The sequence below is a fragment of the Panthera uncia genome, assembly GCF_023721935.1.
Source record: "Panthera uncia isolate 11264 chromosome C1 unlocalized genomic scaffold, Puncia_PCG_1.0 HiC_scaffold_4, whole genome shotgun sequence".
Taxonomy (NCBI): domain Eukaryota; kingdom Metazoa; phylum Chordata; class Mammalia; order Carnivora; family Felidae; genus Panthera; species Panthera uncia.
In genome coordinates, this window is record NW_026057585.1 from 22,756,981 (window position 1) to 22,774,353 (window position 17,373).

The window sequence follows — 17,373 nt, forward strand, 5'->3', positions numbered from 1 at the left end:
AAGAAGAAGAAGAAGAAGAAGAAGAAGAAGAAGAAGAAGAAGAAGAAGAAAGGATGACAGGATATTCTAATTACTGTTATGATGACATTACATGAAAGTATTTGACAAAACTGCAAAATGAAAGTACTTAATGTCATTTGTTGCAAGTATTTTATATTTCTGTTTAAAAACAAATGAACAACAAAACAGTACAGAACCACCTCTTTTGAATACAAGAGAAAGTTGCTGAAAATCCTGGATTCCAGTAAGGTTTTTCATGATTTTGTCAAATCTTTCCCTATTCGGCTCTGTCCTGGGAACTGTTGCCAAATTCGTAAGTCTAAATCACAGCCCAATCAAGTAATTTCCTTGCTGAGTTACCTTGGGATAATTTTTAAAAAATCCTCTTCACCCATTCATTGTGATTATAGACCAAATCCTTCTGTACCGTTCTAACATGGCAGCTTCTCCCCTGCTGCTGTGCCTCTGAGCATGTCACACCTCATTTAGAATGTCTGTCTTGTCCTTCTATGCCTGGCTCATTCCAAGTCTTTCCTTCCTATCGGTTCCTGATACCAAAGTGGTTTGCATCTTTCTTGAATCACTCAGGCAGGTCCAAATTTCTCCCTTGCCTGAATTACTTCAATAATTGGAAATTATACCCTGAAGGACTGCATGTGATGATACAGGTAACACCCAGTAAATTAATGTGTTCCAAATATTCATCTATAAGTTATTTATTAGAAGTTGAAAATTAAAAAAAAAAAAAACTATTGAAGTATAGTTGACACTAGAAGTTGAAAATTACTTGCCCACAAAATTGCTAAGTATAATTAATATCCCATGCTATATTTTAGGTAATCAAAAATGTAGCTTAAATATATTACTGACTAAAATATAATTTTTAAAAAATTTCAGTGAAAAGATGTATGCCATATTCCAGCTCAAAAACTGGAAATCAATAATATGAGGTATCTGAAAAAGGCAAATTCATAGAATCAGAATCGAATGGTGGTTACCAAGGACTAGGGGGAGGGTGAAATGGGGAATTAGTAATCAATAGGTATGGAGTTTCAATTAATCAAGATTAATAAGTTCTAGGGATCTGTTGTATGGCATTGTACCTATGGCCAACAATACTGTATTGTACACTTAATAACTTGTTGAGAGACTAGATCCCAGGTTAAGTGTTCTTACCACAGTAAAATAAAATTAAAAAATAAAATAAAATAAAATTAAAATAAAATAAAATAAAATGAATTTTAAAAATAAAATAAGAAAAATAGAAGTCAAACATGCATCACTCCATCATCTATTCTTTGTACCTCCTTGTCAAACTATGCAGTCCTGGATATTCAGTAGGCACTTTTTCTGGTTATTCATTGCTTTAAAAATAAACACCCCAAAATTTACTGGCTTGAAACAATTATTTTATTTGCTTACAAGTTTGCATTCTGAGCTGGGCTCAGCTTCTGATTCTTCTGCTGGTCCTACTGCTGGTCACTTTCATGGGTAAATTCAGCTCTCAAGTCAGCTGTGGGCAGTGAGGGAGAGGAAAGGGCTAGGCATCGCTCTCTTTCCACGTAGTCTCAGAGCTTCTCACTCTCCATGGTGCTTCTTCATGTGATCTTTCTAGAAGTATGGCTGAATTTCTTTCTTTCTTTATTTAAATGTTATTTATTTATTTTGAGAGAGTGAGCGAAAGTGGACAGGGGGCAGAAAGAGAGGGAGAGAGAGAATCCCAAGCAGGTTCTGCAATGCTAGCGCAGAGCCTGAAGCAGAACTAAAACTCACGAGTGGTGAGATCATGACCTGAGCTGAAGTTGGACACTTAACCGACCGAGCCACCCAGGTGCCCTAATGAATTTCTTGTATGGAGCCTCAAGGCTCCTATCAGTGCAAATATGGAAGCTGCCAAACCATTTAAGGTTTAGGCCAGGAACTGGCACAGTGCCATATTAGACATATTTTTTTGGTTAAGCACAGCATTGCTCCATCCTGCATTCAAGGAGAGAGGATTGCACAAGAGGAGGAACACCAGGAGACTGACTCATCAGGGGCCACCAATGGATCAGACTACCACATGGCTTAATTGCTACTTATTCAGTTGGCTGCTACTAATTTAGAATATGATACTCTAGTCTCTAATCACCAGGAAAAAATGAATTTAACATTTTAGTAACATGCAAAATTCAAGTATATGTAAATTAAATTCTATAGTATGTACAGAATATGACTTGGTTATTCTTTTGACAAAGTTCTACCTCACTACAACTTAAGCTATAATTCCTGTCAAAGGGAGTTAAATTGAAAAGTATTATTCCTGGTTTATAATGTTGAATATATTAGCAAACTATTAATCCCTCTAAAAATAATGTATTACATAGTTTGAATAATCTTGCAAAGTACTGGCTTTTTCCCCTATCCATGTATTTGGTTTAAAGCTGGCTTCAATTTTGCAGTTTGGAGTGTTCTGAGACCCAATTTATTAGCAACACAGAGGAAAACACAACTACCCAGAGTATCCCAAACAATGAGCCTGCCAGGTTAATACTTAAAGGTGCTACAATTATTTGTAATGTTTTAACCACAGTGCAAATATTAGTCCTAATAGCTTATAATGAAAAACTTCACAGTAAAGTGGGAACTTGAACTCTGCTCGCTAAATGCCACCCTCTCCATATCTTGATGGGAGGAAAGGTATGCTAGTTAGTATCTTTTGATTGCAAAAATAAGACACTCCTTTAGGTAATCTAAATAATATTTGGTAGTCAGGATGAAGATACAAAATATAAATAAGGAAAATGACAATTTCAAGGAACCCAGAGCTCATCATATTGAGGTACCAGAGATGATTTAAGGCTCAAGACAATATTAGAAAGAAGATCTTATCACCTGTCAGCCCCAGAAAGTTGTCAGTTAATATTTCCTTTCCAAACTGACTTTTATCATGTGCAAATTTTGAACTCTACCCTTTACTTTTTCTATCACTTGGTTTCTGCTGATTCATACATCTGGAAATTATTTCCATCTGAGATGTTCAGTAACACTTGAAACAGGGCATTTCTTAATTGTGCAACCTCTTTCACACATTGCACAATATTGATTGGACCGCAGCCACTACATGCCTATACACACACTGGTTATCGTGACAACCAAAGTACCCCCAACACTTTGTCAAACTCCCCTAGAGGGCGATATCTCTCCTCCCCACACTCCAGAAAGAACTACACAGGGCAATATGAGCTTTCTGCCTCTTCTCTGGCTAACAAATGGCTAGCTGTCATAATATGGAACAAATAGGAGTTGTTCTACAAATATCGGTTACAATTCACATCACATTTCTTTGATTAAATAAAAATAAAGAGACCAAAGCCTTAATACATAATCTAACAATAGTGTTCCTAGGTATTTACCAAATCGACTTGAAAACTATGTTTGTATAAAAAAATCTTCACATGAAGGACACGAAAAGATGCTCAATATCATTAGTTACTAAAGAAATGCAAATCAAAACCCTGATAAGATATCACTTTATATCCATTAACATGTGTGTGTATATTAATTAAAAAATGGACATTTAAAGTATTGGTGAGGATGTGGAGAAATCAAAACTTTCATTGCTGGTGGGAATTTAAAATGGCACAACTGTTTTGGAATAAGAGTTTGGCAGCTCTTCAATGAGTCAAACATAGAGTTACCATATGATCCAGAAATTCCGGTCCTAGGTATATACTCAAGATGAATGAAAACATTCATTCATACAAAAACTGCACATAAATGTTTATAGCAGAACTATTCTTAATAACCAAAAAGTGGAAACAACCCAGGTGTCCATTAATAGATGAAGGAATGAACCAAGTGTGCTATACTGATATAATGGAATATTATTCAGACAAAAAGAGGAATTAGTATTCATACATGCTACAACATGAATGAATTATGAAAACATTATAGGTTAAAGTAGTCAGACAAAAGGTAACATGTATGATTACATTCATATGAAATGTCAAGATAGGCAAAGACATAGAGACAGAAAGTAGATTAGTGGTTGCCAGGGTTGGGAGTAAGAGAGAATAGGGACTAGGTGTCAATGGTTACACTAAAATTATTCAGGAATTAGTGGTGATGGTTGTCCAACATTGTGAATGTACTTAAAAATACACACACACACACACACACACACACACGCACACACACACACACACACACATATGAAAGGATAAATTTTACGGTGTATGAATTATATCTAAATAAAAATTTTAAGATAAAGCCCAAAATAAATATTGCACATAAATGTTTATACAAGCTTCATAATCACCAAAGCTGGAAGCAATCAAGATGCCTTTCAGTAGGAGAAAGGTTAAACAAACTGTGGTATATCTAAGTAACAGAATACGATTCAGTGATAAAAATAAGTGAGCTACAAGCCATATAAAAATATTTATGAATCTTACATGCATATTACTAAGTGAAAGATGCCAGGCTGAAAAGGCTACATACTATATGATTCCATTTATATGACATTCTGGAAAAGGCAAAACTATAGAGTTGGTAAACACGCCAGCAGTTATGGGTTATAGAAGAAGAAAAGTTTCAATAGACAAACTACAGGAGATATTTTAGGGCAATTAAACTCTTCTGTATACTAATAGTAGGTACACTACATAATGAAATTGTTAAAACCCATAGAACTTTATAGCATAAATAGCAAACTTTAATATATACAAATTAAAAAGAAATAATTTAGGAAATTAATAAATTCCAGGAGGCAATGCAAACTATGACAAAAGAATCTAATTGTATTATAAATACATGAAATAACCTCACTGAAGGGAGTAGGGGGACAGGTGCTGACCAAAGCAAAAGTGGAAATTCGTAGTCTATAAAACTAAAGGCGAAAGTAACTGTATATAAGCATTGTAGTATAATTGGTAAAATTGCTTCCCATACAGTTTTGGGGTAACAATTCTGGTACTGCCAAACATGTACACTGAAACTGAATAAGTAAGTAAGGATTGTGGGAACCAGATTTCTTACTATTGGCATAGGAGGTTACAGAAAAGGAAGGAGAGAAGGTTAGAATGATCAATATTGTAATGGATTAGAGATAGAAACATTAGTAGGAACTCATTTAATTTTATATAGTCACAGATGAATACATATGAAAATATTTGTAGACATTTACATATGTAAGTGTTAGCATGCACACATATATTTTCTTGTTCTATCTGCTGAGAAGGCCTAGAAATAATGACACTCTACTAGCAATAAGTACACCTAGTATACAAATCTTGGTCTCTAATAGCATTTTCCAATAAAAGGAACTAGGGATCCTTGGAGAAATGATTGCTTCCAGAATTGGTGCAGGGAATAGAGTTTGGAACATCTTGTAGTGCCAGAAAGTGAGAAAGTGCTAGAACACATACACATACATTGTTATTAACTGAATGTTTGTGTCTCCCCAAAATTCATATATTGAATTCCTAATCCTCAATGTGATAATATTTGCAGATGGAGCCTTTGAGAGATAATTAGGTTTAGATGATGGTGGGGCCCCATGATGGGATTAGTATTTTACAAGCTTGTGTGTGCTCTCTCCCTCTCTCTCTGAATCTCTCAATCTCTCATTCTCTTAATCTCTTTCTCTCTCCACCATATGAAAATATAGTGAGAAGGCAGTCATTTGTAAGCCAGGAGAGAGCCTTCACTGAAAAACTGAATGAGCTGGAATTTTGATCTTGGACTTCCAAGTCTCTAGAAACACGAGAAATAAATTCCTGTTCGTTAAGCCAACCAGTCTATGGTATTCTGTTATAGCAGCCTGAGTGGACCAATGCACGCGTGCGCGCGCGCACACACACACACACACACACACACACACACACAAATGGTATTTCAAAGCAATCCTGAAAAAGTTCCCAATCTCTAATGCTGGAGCAATTTGAGCAACAAAATATATAAAGTAGTAGTGGACTATAACCCAAAATACAAAATAAATATCCATTATATCCATAATATAAGTAAATGATTGAAGAAGTAAATACATGGGGGAGAATTAAAAAAAGAGTTCCCATGCAGAAAAATTCCAAATAATTTATATAGATTTTCAACTTTCAAGGAGGGGGAGCATAACTCCCTATCCTCTGTTCCTTTCCTCCTATCCAAATCCTGTCTCTTTATTTCAAAGTATAGATCAAGTCCAACCTTCTTTTATATAATTCTCTACCTGTTCACTCCTCCATACAACCATTGATCTTTCCCTTTTTCAAGCAAGTGTGAATTTCTCATAGTGATTTCTTTCCAAAAGAATAAGCAAACAACAACAACAACAACAACAACAACAGCAACAACAACACACATGGTATGGAAAGAGAGAAAGAAAAAAAAGAGTAACTTTATAGTGAAGAAACCTGACAAACACTATCTCAGCCATGTGATCAAGTTTAATATCAAAAGTGATAAGTCACATGGTGGATAGCAGATACTCTGATATGATGCTATGAGAATGGCACTTTACCTTTGTGGTCTACTTACCCAAAACTCTTAACCCAGCGTAATCATGAGAAAAACATCAGACAAGTCCTAATTAAGGGACATGCTACAAAATATCTGGCAAGCGCTCCTCAAAATTGTTAAGATCAACAAAAATAAAGACAATCTGAGAAACTACCAGAGCCAAGAAGAATCTATGGAGATATGCCAGCTAAATGTAGTATGGTATGCTTGATGGAATTCTGCAATAATAAAAACCATTAGGTAAAAACTAAGGAAAGATGAATGAAGTAGGACCTTTAGTCAATCATAGTGGACCAATATTGATTCAACAATTTGGCATATGTACCATACTAATATAAGATGCTAATAATAATGGAAACAGGGGTGCCTGGGTGGCTCAGTCAGTTGGGCGTCCAACTTTGGCTCAGGTCATGATCTCACAGTTCATGGGTTTGAGCCCCGCATTGGGCTCTGTGCTGACAGCTCAGAGTCTGGAGCCTGTTCCAGATTCTGTGTCTCCCTCTCTCTCTGCCCCTCCCCTGTTCATGCTCTGTCTCTGTCTCAAAAATAAATAAACATTAAAAAAATTAAAAAAAAATAATGGAAACTGGATGTAAGATATATGGTAACTCTCTGAACTATCTTTGGAACTTCTGTATATCAAAAACTATTCTAAAATAAAAAGTTTATAAAAAAGTTTATAACATAAAAGAAAAGGCCAAGCTTGTACCATACCATCATTAGACTGATCTTCCACTGTATGCTCTATTATTTTTCTTAGAATTCCTGTCCTGACTGCATAAACCCTTCGATGGCTGTGGCTCCAATGTAAGTTAACCTTCCTTTTGCCTGGCTTAGCTGTGAGGGGCATTTACCAAGATCCTTAAAACAGTGGAAATTAGTGCTCAGTCTTCTTAGGAACCCATGGAGGCTTCTCCTTCTAAGAGTCTATATACTCCACCCTATGGAAGCTGCACTCACTTTTTTCCCCACCACTCCTTCCCATTTCCCACTCAGAACTGAGGACCAACTCTCACTCTCATCCCACCTCCAAAACGTAAGGTTTCCACTATCACTGCCCCTTTCTCTCAGAAAATATGGATTCATATCTCAAGAAGCGCTTATTCATTTAAAAAGCCTTCTACCAGAATGACATCATAATCTATTTATCTATTTTCGTTTGATGGGCAGGAGGACTGGAAAATAACTCTTTAGAAACACAATGATAGGGCTTCCAGGAAACAGATGAAGGGAACGTAGAAATGACATTCACAATTAATGAGTCACCTTCCCCCAATAATTGATAAGGTGTTTCTTCAAAAGCAATAACCAAACAACAAATGAACAAATAACAATTCCCTGTCCTACCACCACCATATCTAAAAATACATAATTAAATTTTATTCCTGGGAACATCAGAACCTCTAAGTAAGACTCTAAGATTGAGAATATGATTGGATCACATATTATTACAGGAGAATTTTTGCTTCCTGATCCCAAATAAACACTGGACAGTCAGGCAGTATTAGATAACATAGTTACATGGTGTTGAATATGACTACCTTATACAGAAGAAACCACTCATGAGGACTTGGTCAGCAGGTTACCCAATAATATTTTGATAAATTGGAGTATATTTTTCTTCTCCTTTCCTCATTTGTTTTTGCCTTTCCTGTATTCATTCAGTGTGATTATAGCCTAAGATGAAGGTTGGTAAATAAAACATGAGTAAAAAGTTGAATTTTAGCTTTTTAATTTCAAAATCTAAGGTCCAAGAACAAGGTTATGCTACATCATAAGATTTGGGAGCAAATGTGATCCGTCAAGTTCTTCACTCCTCATCCTTCCTATCAAGGATGAAAAATTAGTCACTTGTAGGTTTCTGAGAAAAGAACATAATCCCTGCCTGTTTTACAATCCCTCATCCTCATCCCAGCCCTGACAAATTCCCACTGTGGCCAGAAGAGCAGAATAATGTGTTCTCTATGCCCCATAGAAGAAAGAGCAGGATGCTCTGGAGGCCTTGTCTTCAGGAAAGAGAAGCAGAATGTACTTACATATATGGACCAGTGAGCAGAAAAGATCATGGCCACATCATCATTCATTGCACAGAAAAATGAAAATGACCAAAGACCAGGTGTCTACTTTCCTGAGACTTTGGCACTTTATTAACCCCCTAGAATTTAGAAGCAACTCTGGGAGAAAGGGAGAAGTAGCTTTAAATTTGATGAGATTTTGACTTCTCCATTTGGTTATTAAGGATTTAAAAGAAAAAATTAGGTTCAAATTATAAAATAAAGTTGTATTTCTGGTGAACCTAAGTCTGAAGTCCAAGGTTAGTAACTATCACATTTTTATCAACACTTGAGAAAAGGGAAGAGGATGCCTTTCTTGATAATCCTAACTTTGAGAAACCTCTGTTAAGTATAAAGCCAGAAGAATTATATTAAAGGAAGAAGTTGAGAAAGATTAGTTATATAAAATATCCCACGTGTTTCTTTACATTTCTAAAACCCTTGCAATTAGGCAGAGTGCTGTAACTTGTTCTGGCCATTGGACTATGTGTGAAAACGACATGTGTCATTTCTGGTTTAAGTGGGTCATTGCTCAGGTAAAAACTCCCTGCATCTTCATAATGTGCTGCAGTGACTGAGGAGGTCATAGGTTCTGCAATCAAAAGAAAGTGGAGCTTCTGGAAATCTAGGACCTACATTCTATATAGAGCAGATTGTCCCTGCCCACTCAAATAGGATATGTAGTATGAGCAAGACATAAACCTTTGTAGTATTAAGTCTCTGAAGTTTCTGTAGTAATTTGTTATTGCAGCATAGCCTAGCCTATACTTACAAATATATCATTGAATACTCAACATTTAGAATAACATGAATCTACTAAATGTCATATTTTGTGTTAAATAAAAGAAAATCAGATTATAAATTAAGGTTATTAAAATAATACCAGTTGTGTAAAACAATTGTATAAATTGACACAGATAAAAACACTGACGGCAGAATTACTAGTACTTTATATTTCCTCTCTTACTTTTTTGTTTTCATTTTTCTTATCACACATTTAGAGAAAAAAATAAAAATGTGATAAAAAAATGATCACCTGGGGCGCCTGGGTGGCTCAGTCGGTTAAGCGTCCAACTTTGGCTCAGGTCATGATCTTGCGGTCTGAGGGTTCAAGCCCCATGTTGGGCTCTGTGCTGACAGCTTAGAGCCTGGAGCCTGCTTCGGATTCTGTGTCTCCCTCTCTCCCTACCCCTCCCCCACTCATGCTCTTTCACCATCTCTCAAAAATGAATAAACGTTAATTTTTTTAAATGATCATCTATCCCTCAAAACCTAACTAGTAGAAAAACAAGATATGTATTATATGTAGTCTTAGGTATTTAATAGGAGGTAGGGTAAATTTTTTTCTTTCATATTAAAGCTAAGGTTTTCAGGGGCACAATCTCTGAATTTCCATGACTTGATAACTTTATTAAAATGTCAATTTGAAGCTACAAGCATTTGTTGAGCATTTATTCAGTCTTCTACAATGTGTATTGTATGTTCTTAAAGATAAGAAAGAAATAATCAGTTAATGGATTATTACATTAGAAATTCTACCTGGTGACAAAGACTTAAACAAGCAAGGATTGGTATACAATGGCACAGAAACACAACTCTCCTTCTTCATTCTACTATACATGTTAAGTAAAGTACAGAGTTGAAAGTATAAGCATAGTAATTTCTCACAGCAAATTTGATATATTGTGGTAGAATCTCAGGCTGGATCTTTAGGTGCTTAAACAGGATGACCAAATCACAGTATACTGGGATTTAAAGAGATTTCATGTAACATTAATTTAAAAAAAATAGGCTGTGGAGTTGGAAATATCTAGGTTCAGCCTGAAACCTTGATAATTCTGGCAGTGTGACTTTTGTCAAGGGACTTAAACTCCCGAAGGCCCAATTTTCTCTATTGTAAAACAAGCAACATAATAGCCCCCCAGATAAAGTATTGAATGAGATAGTGAATAAATACACTTAATGCAGTACAGTAATTTCTCAATAAATGGTAGCTCTTTTTATTACTCAGGCCAACCATGTAGTTTTACTCATGAAAAAAAAAACACAAGTTCAAGGTTTGGGGAATTGAACAAAGTCTAAATTAACTCTTAATATACTTGAAAAATAGTATTCAATGTACTAAGTGCCCCAGCAAACATATAGAATTAACATATATGGGAAAATAGACTATGAAAGGTAATCATTATTTAATTTTCCAACCAGGGATTCTCAGAATGTTCCTATACCTTTTGATTTCACTTTCTGTTTCATACTAGTCAGTCACTTCCTTTTTGATCCACTTTATCATGTCAAATGAATGGAAATTTCTCTGGTTGTAAGCTTTTGTTGTACCTTTCATGGTTTAGGGTAGATAGTACAGCAAATTATGGTAGGCAGTGGCAAAATAAGGACACTAGAACTACAGATGGTCAGGGGAAGTATTTCTAGGGTAAGAAGCCAGGTGAGATTTTGCAGTAAGAAGCAGGACATGGCTCCATGGAAGTAGAAAATGAAGAGAGAGAATAAGAATAGAGTTGTTGAACAAGAGTTATGGAGATGGTGACATTTTTTCTCCCATCTACAATAGCATTACTCACACTAGTAATCTATCTACTATCAGGTAACTAGAAACCAAACAAGGTCAGGGATGAGAAAAATGTACTAATCACATGAATTATTGAGAGAAGTATAATGGAGAGGGAGAATAAATGAGTTAAATGATTTGAAAGGCTAGATTTTGTGTTGAGAAAAATGGACAACAATCCAGATGAGGACAACAATATAAGAAAAACAAGACTGAGATGAAAGGAGACTTCGACTTGCATTTGGAGTAATGAGGATACTGCCCTAACTCTGTCCTTATTAGTATTTCTATTCTCCTTCAGGATTGTCAACACCATGGCATTTGAGAATGACAGGAATAGCTGTTTTATGACAAATGGATCTGACCAAAAAGAAATGAGTATGAGAGCACCGACATAGCTCACATATGCTACAAACAACTGTCTTCAGCCAGTAAGCCACCCAATTGTGCAAAACTCAAACTAATGATTGTGAGGTGAAAGGTTCTTTGTCACATTTCTGATCACCAAGGCTTTTCATGTTTCCTAAACTCTTTTCCTTAATATTCTACAGTGTGTTTATTTTCATGGCTATAAAGTTGTACTCAGATTTGCAGTGATATTTACCACCAAATTGCAGAGTATTTTAACTGATGTTAGTTCAAATCAATTCTGGAGAAACTTTCCAGCCAAGGGAATTGCAAGCTAGCTGGTTGACATTGGAGGTCAAATACTCCAGGGTATGGGTCTCAAATCACTTAATTCTTCACAGCAAATTAGAAATGGGACTCCAGCTGGTGCTAAAGAATAAGACAGACTTGCTGTATAAGGACAAGCTGCTGCTTGGATTTCGAGTCTTTATATTCCTAAAATAAAAAATTTGAAACTCAATTTCCCTCCCCCAATCTCATTCTTTCAGAGTAAAAGCTTTCTTAACAACAGCAAAAATCTGGCCACCTGATTTCAATACATAAATCTTGCCAAGGTATAAAAATAAAATACGATTTAAGCAGCAACCTGTAATCTCCTGTTGACGACCAGCTGTGCCTCCTATTAGTATTAATGGAAGTTACACAGCCATAATAAGAAGGAGGGGAAAATGCCACCTTATGCTTTTTGCACACCTTAACATTTTTACAGCAAGTCTGATTACAAGGGTTTACTTGAGCGCAATTAAACACTGATTGATTACTAAGTACAATTTGTATTCCAGGCAACATGCAAATGGCAATGAAATTCTCAGACAGGGAATGGAATAAATTCTTCTCACATCAGAGAGTGAATCACATTCTTTAAGCATAAAGTATTTTCTTATATGAAGAAAGGAGGCTCACCTATAAGTTTTTTTATAATATATTTTTATCCAAGACAATAAGCCTTGATTCGTTTTAGAAAGAATAAATGATATGATTTCTGCAAATTGTACTTCCCACTATACCTCCAGACTACAGTTCTCTTTCCATGACGGTAACCTATAAGGATGGGAAGCATAATATTCAGTCACAAATACACTGACTTTGGCTATAGTTGCAACTATAAACAATATTTTTTTCATCAGATTTTGCCATTGCAGAAATAATGTCTACTTTCAAATTGAAAGTGAAGTGAAAGGTTGATTTATTAAATGTCTATCATGTGCCAGACACTATTCTAGGTACGGGCAATACAGTAGAGAATAAAAAAGTCAACAGTCCTTGATCACAGTACTCATGATATGGAAGGAGAAGCTGACAATAAGCAAGTATACAAATACAGATATAATGTCACTGTGTATGCAGCAAAGAAAAATATTCAGAAGAAAGAGAATGACATTGATATGTATGTTTGTCTATGCATGTTCAGGAGAAAATGACAGAAAGAGAGAATTTACAGCTTTATACTTGCTATTCCCTATGTGTAGAATATCCTGATGCAACATTGCTGAATGGTCACCTGTTCTGTATCACGTTGGTGTTAATCCAAGGACAAAGAATAGAAAGAGCTGAGAATTTGGTATATTGGACAAATGGTTAAGTCCAGAGTGGTTGAAGTGGCATGAACTGGAAAAGAAAGGGAGGGAATGAAATCAGAGATATAGGGATATTCAGAAAGGTCGGCCTTATAGACCATTCTAAGGAATGTGGAATTTACTTAAGTTTCAATGAGAAGCCTTGATATATTTTTTTTTATTTTTATTTTAGTTTTGAGAAACAGAGAGGGAGAGAGCACGAGAGGGGAAAGAGGATCTAAAGCAGGCTCTCTGCTGACAGCAGAGAGCCTGAATGCAGGGCTCGAACCCACAAACAAGGAGATCTTGACCCAAGCAGAAGTCACTGCTTAACCGAGTCATCTAGGTACCCCTTGATAGGCTTTGAACAAGGGAGTATTATTATTTAGATAGGATTTTAACCACCCATCTAGTTGCTATATGTATGTTAAAGGATACATTATAAATGTGATCTACCTTGGAATATGTATTCTTCCTGAAAAACTGGCTGATGTATCACCATTTTCACCTCTTTAAAAAATTTTTTTTAATGTTTTATTTAATTTTGAGACAGACAGAGACAGAGCATGAACAGGGGAGGGACATAGAGAGAGGAGTCACAGAATCCAAAGCAGGCTCCAGGCTCTGAGCTATCAGCACAGAGCCTGATGTGAGCCTTGAACCCAGGAACCTCTGAGATAATGACCTGAGCTGAATCTGGATGCTTAACCAACTGAGCCAAGTGCCCCTGTTTTCACTTCTTGACAATGGAAGGTAAAAGAGAAACTGCAGTTAATATTCTTATAATCAGATGTGTTTAAAAGTAAAAGCCAGAAATTGTTACTGCTTAATGTATTGTTATAAGTAGCAGAGAAAGCTGGAAGAAAAGTAAGGAAAGAGTGATATCTATAAAACAAAAAATTAGGAAAGACAACTTGAGATCCTATTGTCCAGAAGCTTGCCTTTCTCTGGCAGGGATACATGGTTGTTTATGTCCTTTTTGCAGATTTCCAGGTATAAATGCTTAATATCTTACTTAGTAGTCAATGCTAATGTTTTATTACTTTGGTATAGAGGTTGTCTTTCTTATCTCCAATTAAACTGTCTCATAATTTATTAAGCCTATTTCCTGATCTGATGTCAAAGTAGAAAACAATTGCTTGCTGTTACTATCAAAAAAAGCTTATATAAATATGAAAAAATAAACTGAACTAGCTTTATCTTCTCTACATTAAATGATCTCAAATTCTTTCATCTATCTCTACTTTTATCACCTTAGCCACACTTTTCTTATTCTCAGAACAATCTATTTTCAAGTAGAATTTACTTCTTGCATCAATGCATGATACGAGCTTTTTAGAAATTCATGTTATATGTTTAGCAATTTAGCTAAGTTCAAATGATGGGAGAAAGATGACACAGTATTTAACACATTATATTAGCATGAAAGTTTCTAATAGAGCTCATCACCTAGGCATGGATTTACTGTATATACCAACCACAAATATATGTATTTACTTAGGTTATAGTTGATACAGTCATATCTGTTTCTTATATGTAGTCATATATATGAAATGTTTCATATTATAGCACAGAAAAGCCATGATAGAGATAATATGATTTCCCATACATCAGGATTATTATAGGTCACAGACAGAATAGAATAGGATAGAATAGAATAGAATAGAATAGAATAGAACAGAATAGAATAGAAGATAGCTAGCTAGATAGACAGATTTTGTGGGGGATCACAGGCTACTACTATATTTAAGGCCAAATAACAATATAGAAGGTATATTGAGTGAAAGAGTCCTGGGCAGGCTCAGTTACCTACAAATCTTGTGAAACTATGGTTAATCTTACTAAGCCTGTCTTCCTTACACTGTGATAATTAACATCAAGTCTAATGCACTGTTTAGCAAAGTAGGAACTTTAAAAGTATCATTCTCTATGAAGAAAACTAAAAATGCACTTTATAAATTACAATGCACTTAAACTAAATCCACAAATTTCTAGTATTGTTTTAGTAATTCCTACAAAAAACTAGTCATCAGAAATTCCAATAAAATATATAAGAATGAATTTCTCTATGTTTAAATTCAGATTATTGTGATGATTAAATGAGAAATATTTGTGATGTCCTAGGTACACAATAGATGATCAATGAAGAGAGGTATTTTTATTAGCTCTAAGTAAAATTAATGATTAAGTATGCATGGTTCAACAGAGGACGCAACACAGCAATCAATGGTAGTTAAGACTAGTACAGATGGGAAGGTGGCTCTGTCCATATACTCTAGTCATTCATTATCCAGCAACAACAAGTGTGGGCCAGGAAAATCTTTCCCTAAAACAATAGTGGATGCCAAGATCCTAACCGCTCAATACAATCTCTCAGAAAGAAACATTTGGTGGCCTTTAAATAGAAAGTATGATGCCAAAAGAATGATTTTGGTTCCATATTTTTTAATCTCCAAATTGCAAATAGTTGTGTTGAAAATGTTTATTGACTGAAAGAGGTATTATATTCTTTAGGGGGCCAAAGTCAATCCTGAAATATGTTAATGTTGTTATATCCTAATGGTGTTGCTGAGGGGGACAAAAAATATCAGAAAGCCCTTAAGAAACAAACTTTTGTGTGTGTGACACAGATGGCTGGAATAAATTATGGGCTCAATAAAAAGCACTTCAATTTAGTTTTAAAATCCATTTGGACATTTATCAAAGATCACATTGTGAAATGTATTTGCGCTACTTGGAAGAGTCATACTAATCAGCATCCCCCACCCCTCCACCCTACCCCACCTTCCAAAAAAAGGAAAAGAAGAAGAAAAAAAAAAAGAGTGGGAGTTCTTTCAATTGAAGCCTAAAAGAAGACTGTTGAAATTTATGAGTTCAGTGATGACAATAAACAGAGTAATAGACTGAAAAGTATGCTGGGCGGATGTATACGTATATGCTGTATATGTATGTGTATGTATATGCATATGCATATGTACATGTATATGTATATACATACACGTAGACACACACATAACATCCAATGGTATAAACATGTGATATATTAGTTTCTAAAAGAATGTTAAAATATTTTATGATTGGTTATTTTGCCTAAGATACAAACTACCAATCATTCCCTTGCACTCTGCAAATTGAATGCAAATATTAAAAAAAAAAGACAAAGAACATTTTCAATAGATGGAGAAGATAATGCTCAGAATACTTGAAAAAATTAAAATTTAATGAAACTCTTTGCATATGTTTAAGACATGAAATAAGGAAATGTAAAATATTTTCAAATTTATTGAAAATATTCTAAGTATTTTACATGGGTAATTATACTTACCAAATACTGCCAAGTGAGTTGCTAAGACAAGAATGAGAACAGAAAATATGTTTCAGAGTAAGCCTCTAGCTTAGAGTTTCTCTGATTGGCATACATAATAAATTTCAATTTTTAAACATCAGAAGATGCACTGAAGCAAGTGCTACTTGAAAAGTACACAGACGGCTGAGTTTTAGTTCATTTGTTTGCTCCATCAACATATATTAGAGCACACTTACCTATTTCCAGATATTATATAAACTGAAGGGTTCAAAGATCAGTAAGATATAGTCCTTGCACTTGAACAATTCCTTTTAGTGGGGAGACAGACACACAAATGCATAATGTTCAATATTAAATGCTTGTATGGAAGTATAAAAGATGTTAAGGTATTATAACCTAGTAGCATTCATCCAAATATTTGTTGAGCATATACAATGTGCTAGCCATTGGTCCAGAGTGGGGATACAGCAGTGAATAAAAAACCCCTACAAAATTTACATTTAGGTAGGAAAATGTAGACAGTGAATAATCACATAATTAAAACAAATAGAATGTCAGTTTATACGAAGTACTATGAAGAAAAATAAATCAGGAATGTGGGGATAGTGAATGTAAGAAATGCAAGCTCCAATTTTAAAAGTGGTGGTCATAGAAGAACTTACCAAAAAGGCGAATTTTATGTAAATCCTCGAAGCTGATGACAAGGTAGCCATCAAAATATCTGGTAGAATGTCACTGGAGGCAGAGGAAGCAAGAAGCGGAAAAGCCTGTGTGAATGGAGTTAGAGTAAACAAAAGTAGAGGAATTAGAAAGAGAAAATAAGCAGCTATATTATTTATATCTTACAGGCCACTATATGGAATTTTTTTCTACTGAGTGAAATGGCAAGCCATATAATGGGTTTGGAGCAAAAGACTGACAGGGTTATTGTTTTGGAAATTAAATCACGGAAATGACTATTTTGTGATAGGACATTATTCAAAC

General features: G+C 35.1%; 1 long non-coding RNA gene across 1 annotated transcript in view; it reads right to left on the minus strand.

Annotated features, from left to right (window-relative positions):
• Positions 1 to 17,152, minus strand: part of LOC125912371 (uncharacterized) — a 132,371-nt gene extending 115,219 nt beyond the window's left edge. The window contains exon 1 of the long non-coding RNA XR_007454686.1: positions 17,052 to 17,152. This is a non-coding gene — a long non-coding RNA (uncharacterized LOC125912371). The remainder of the gene's footprint in view (positions 1 to 17,051) is intronic.
• Between the last annotated feature and the right edge of the window lie 221 nt (positions 17,153 to 17,373).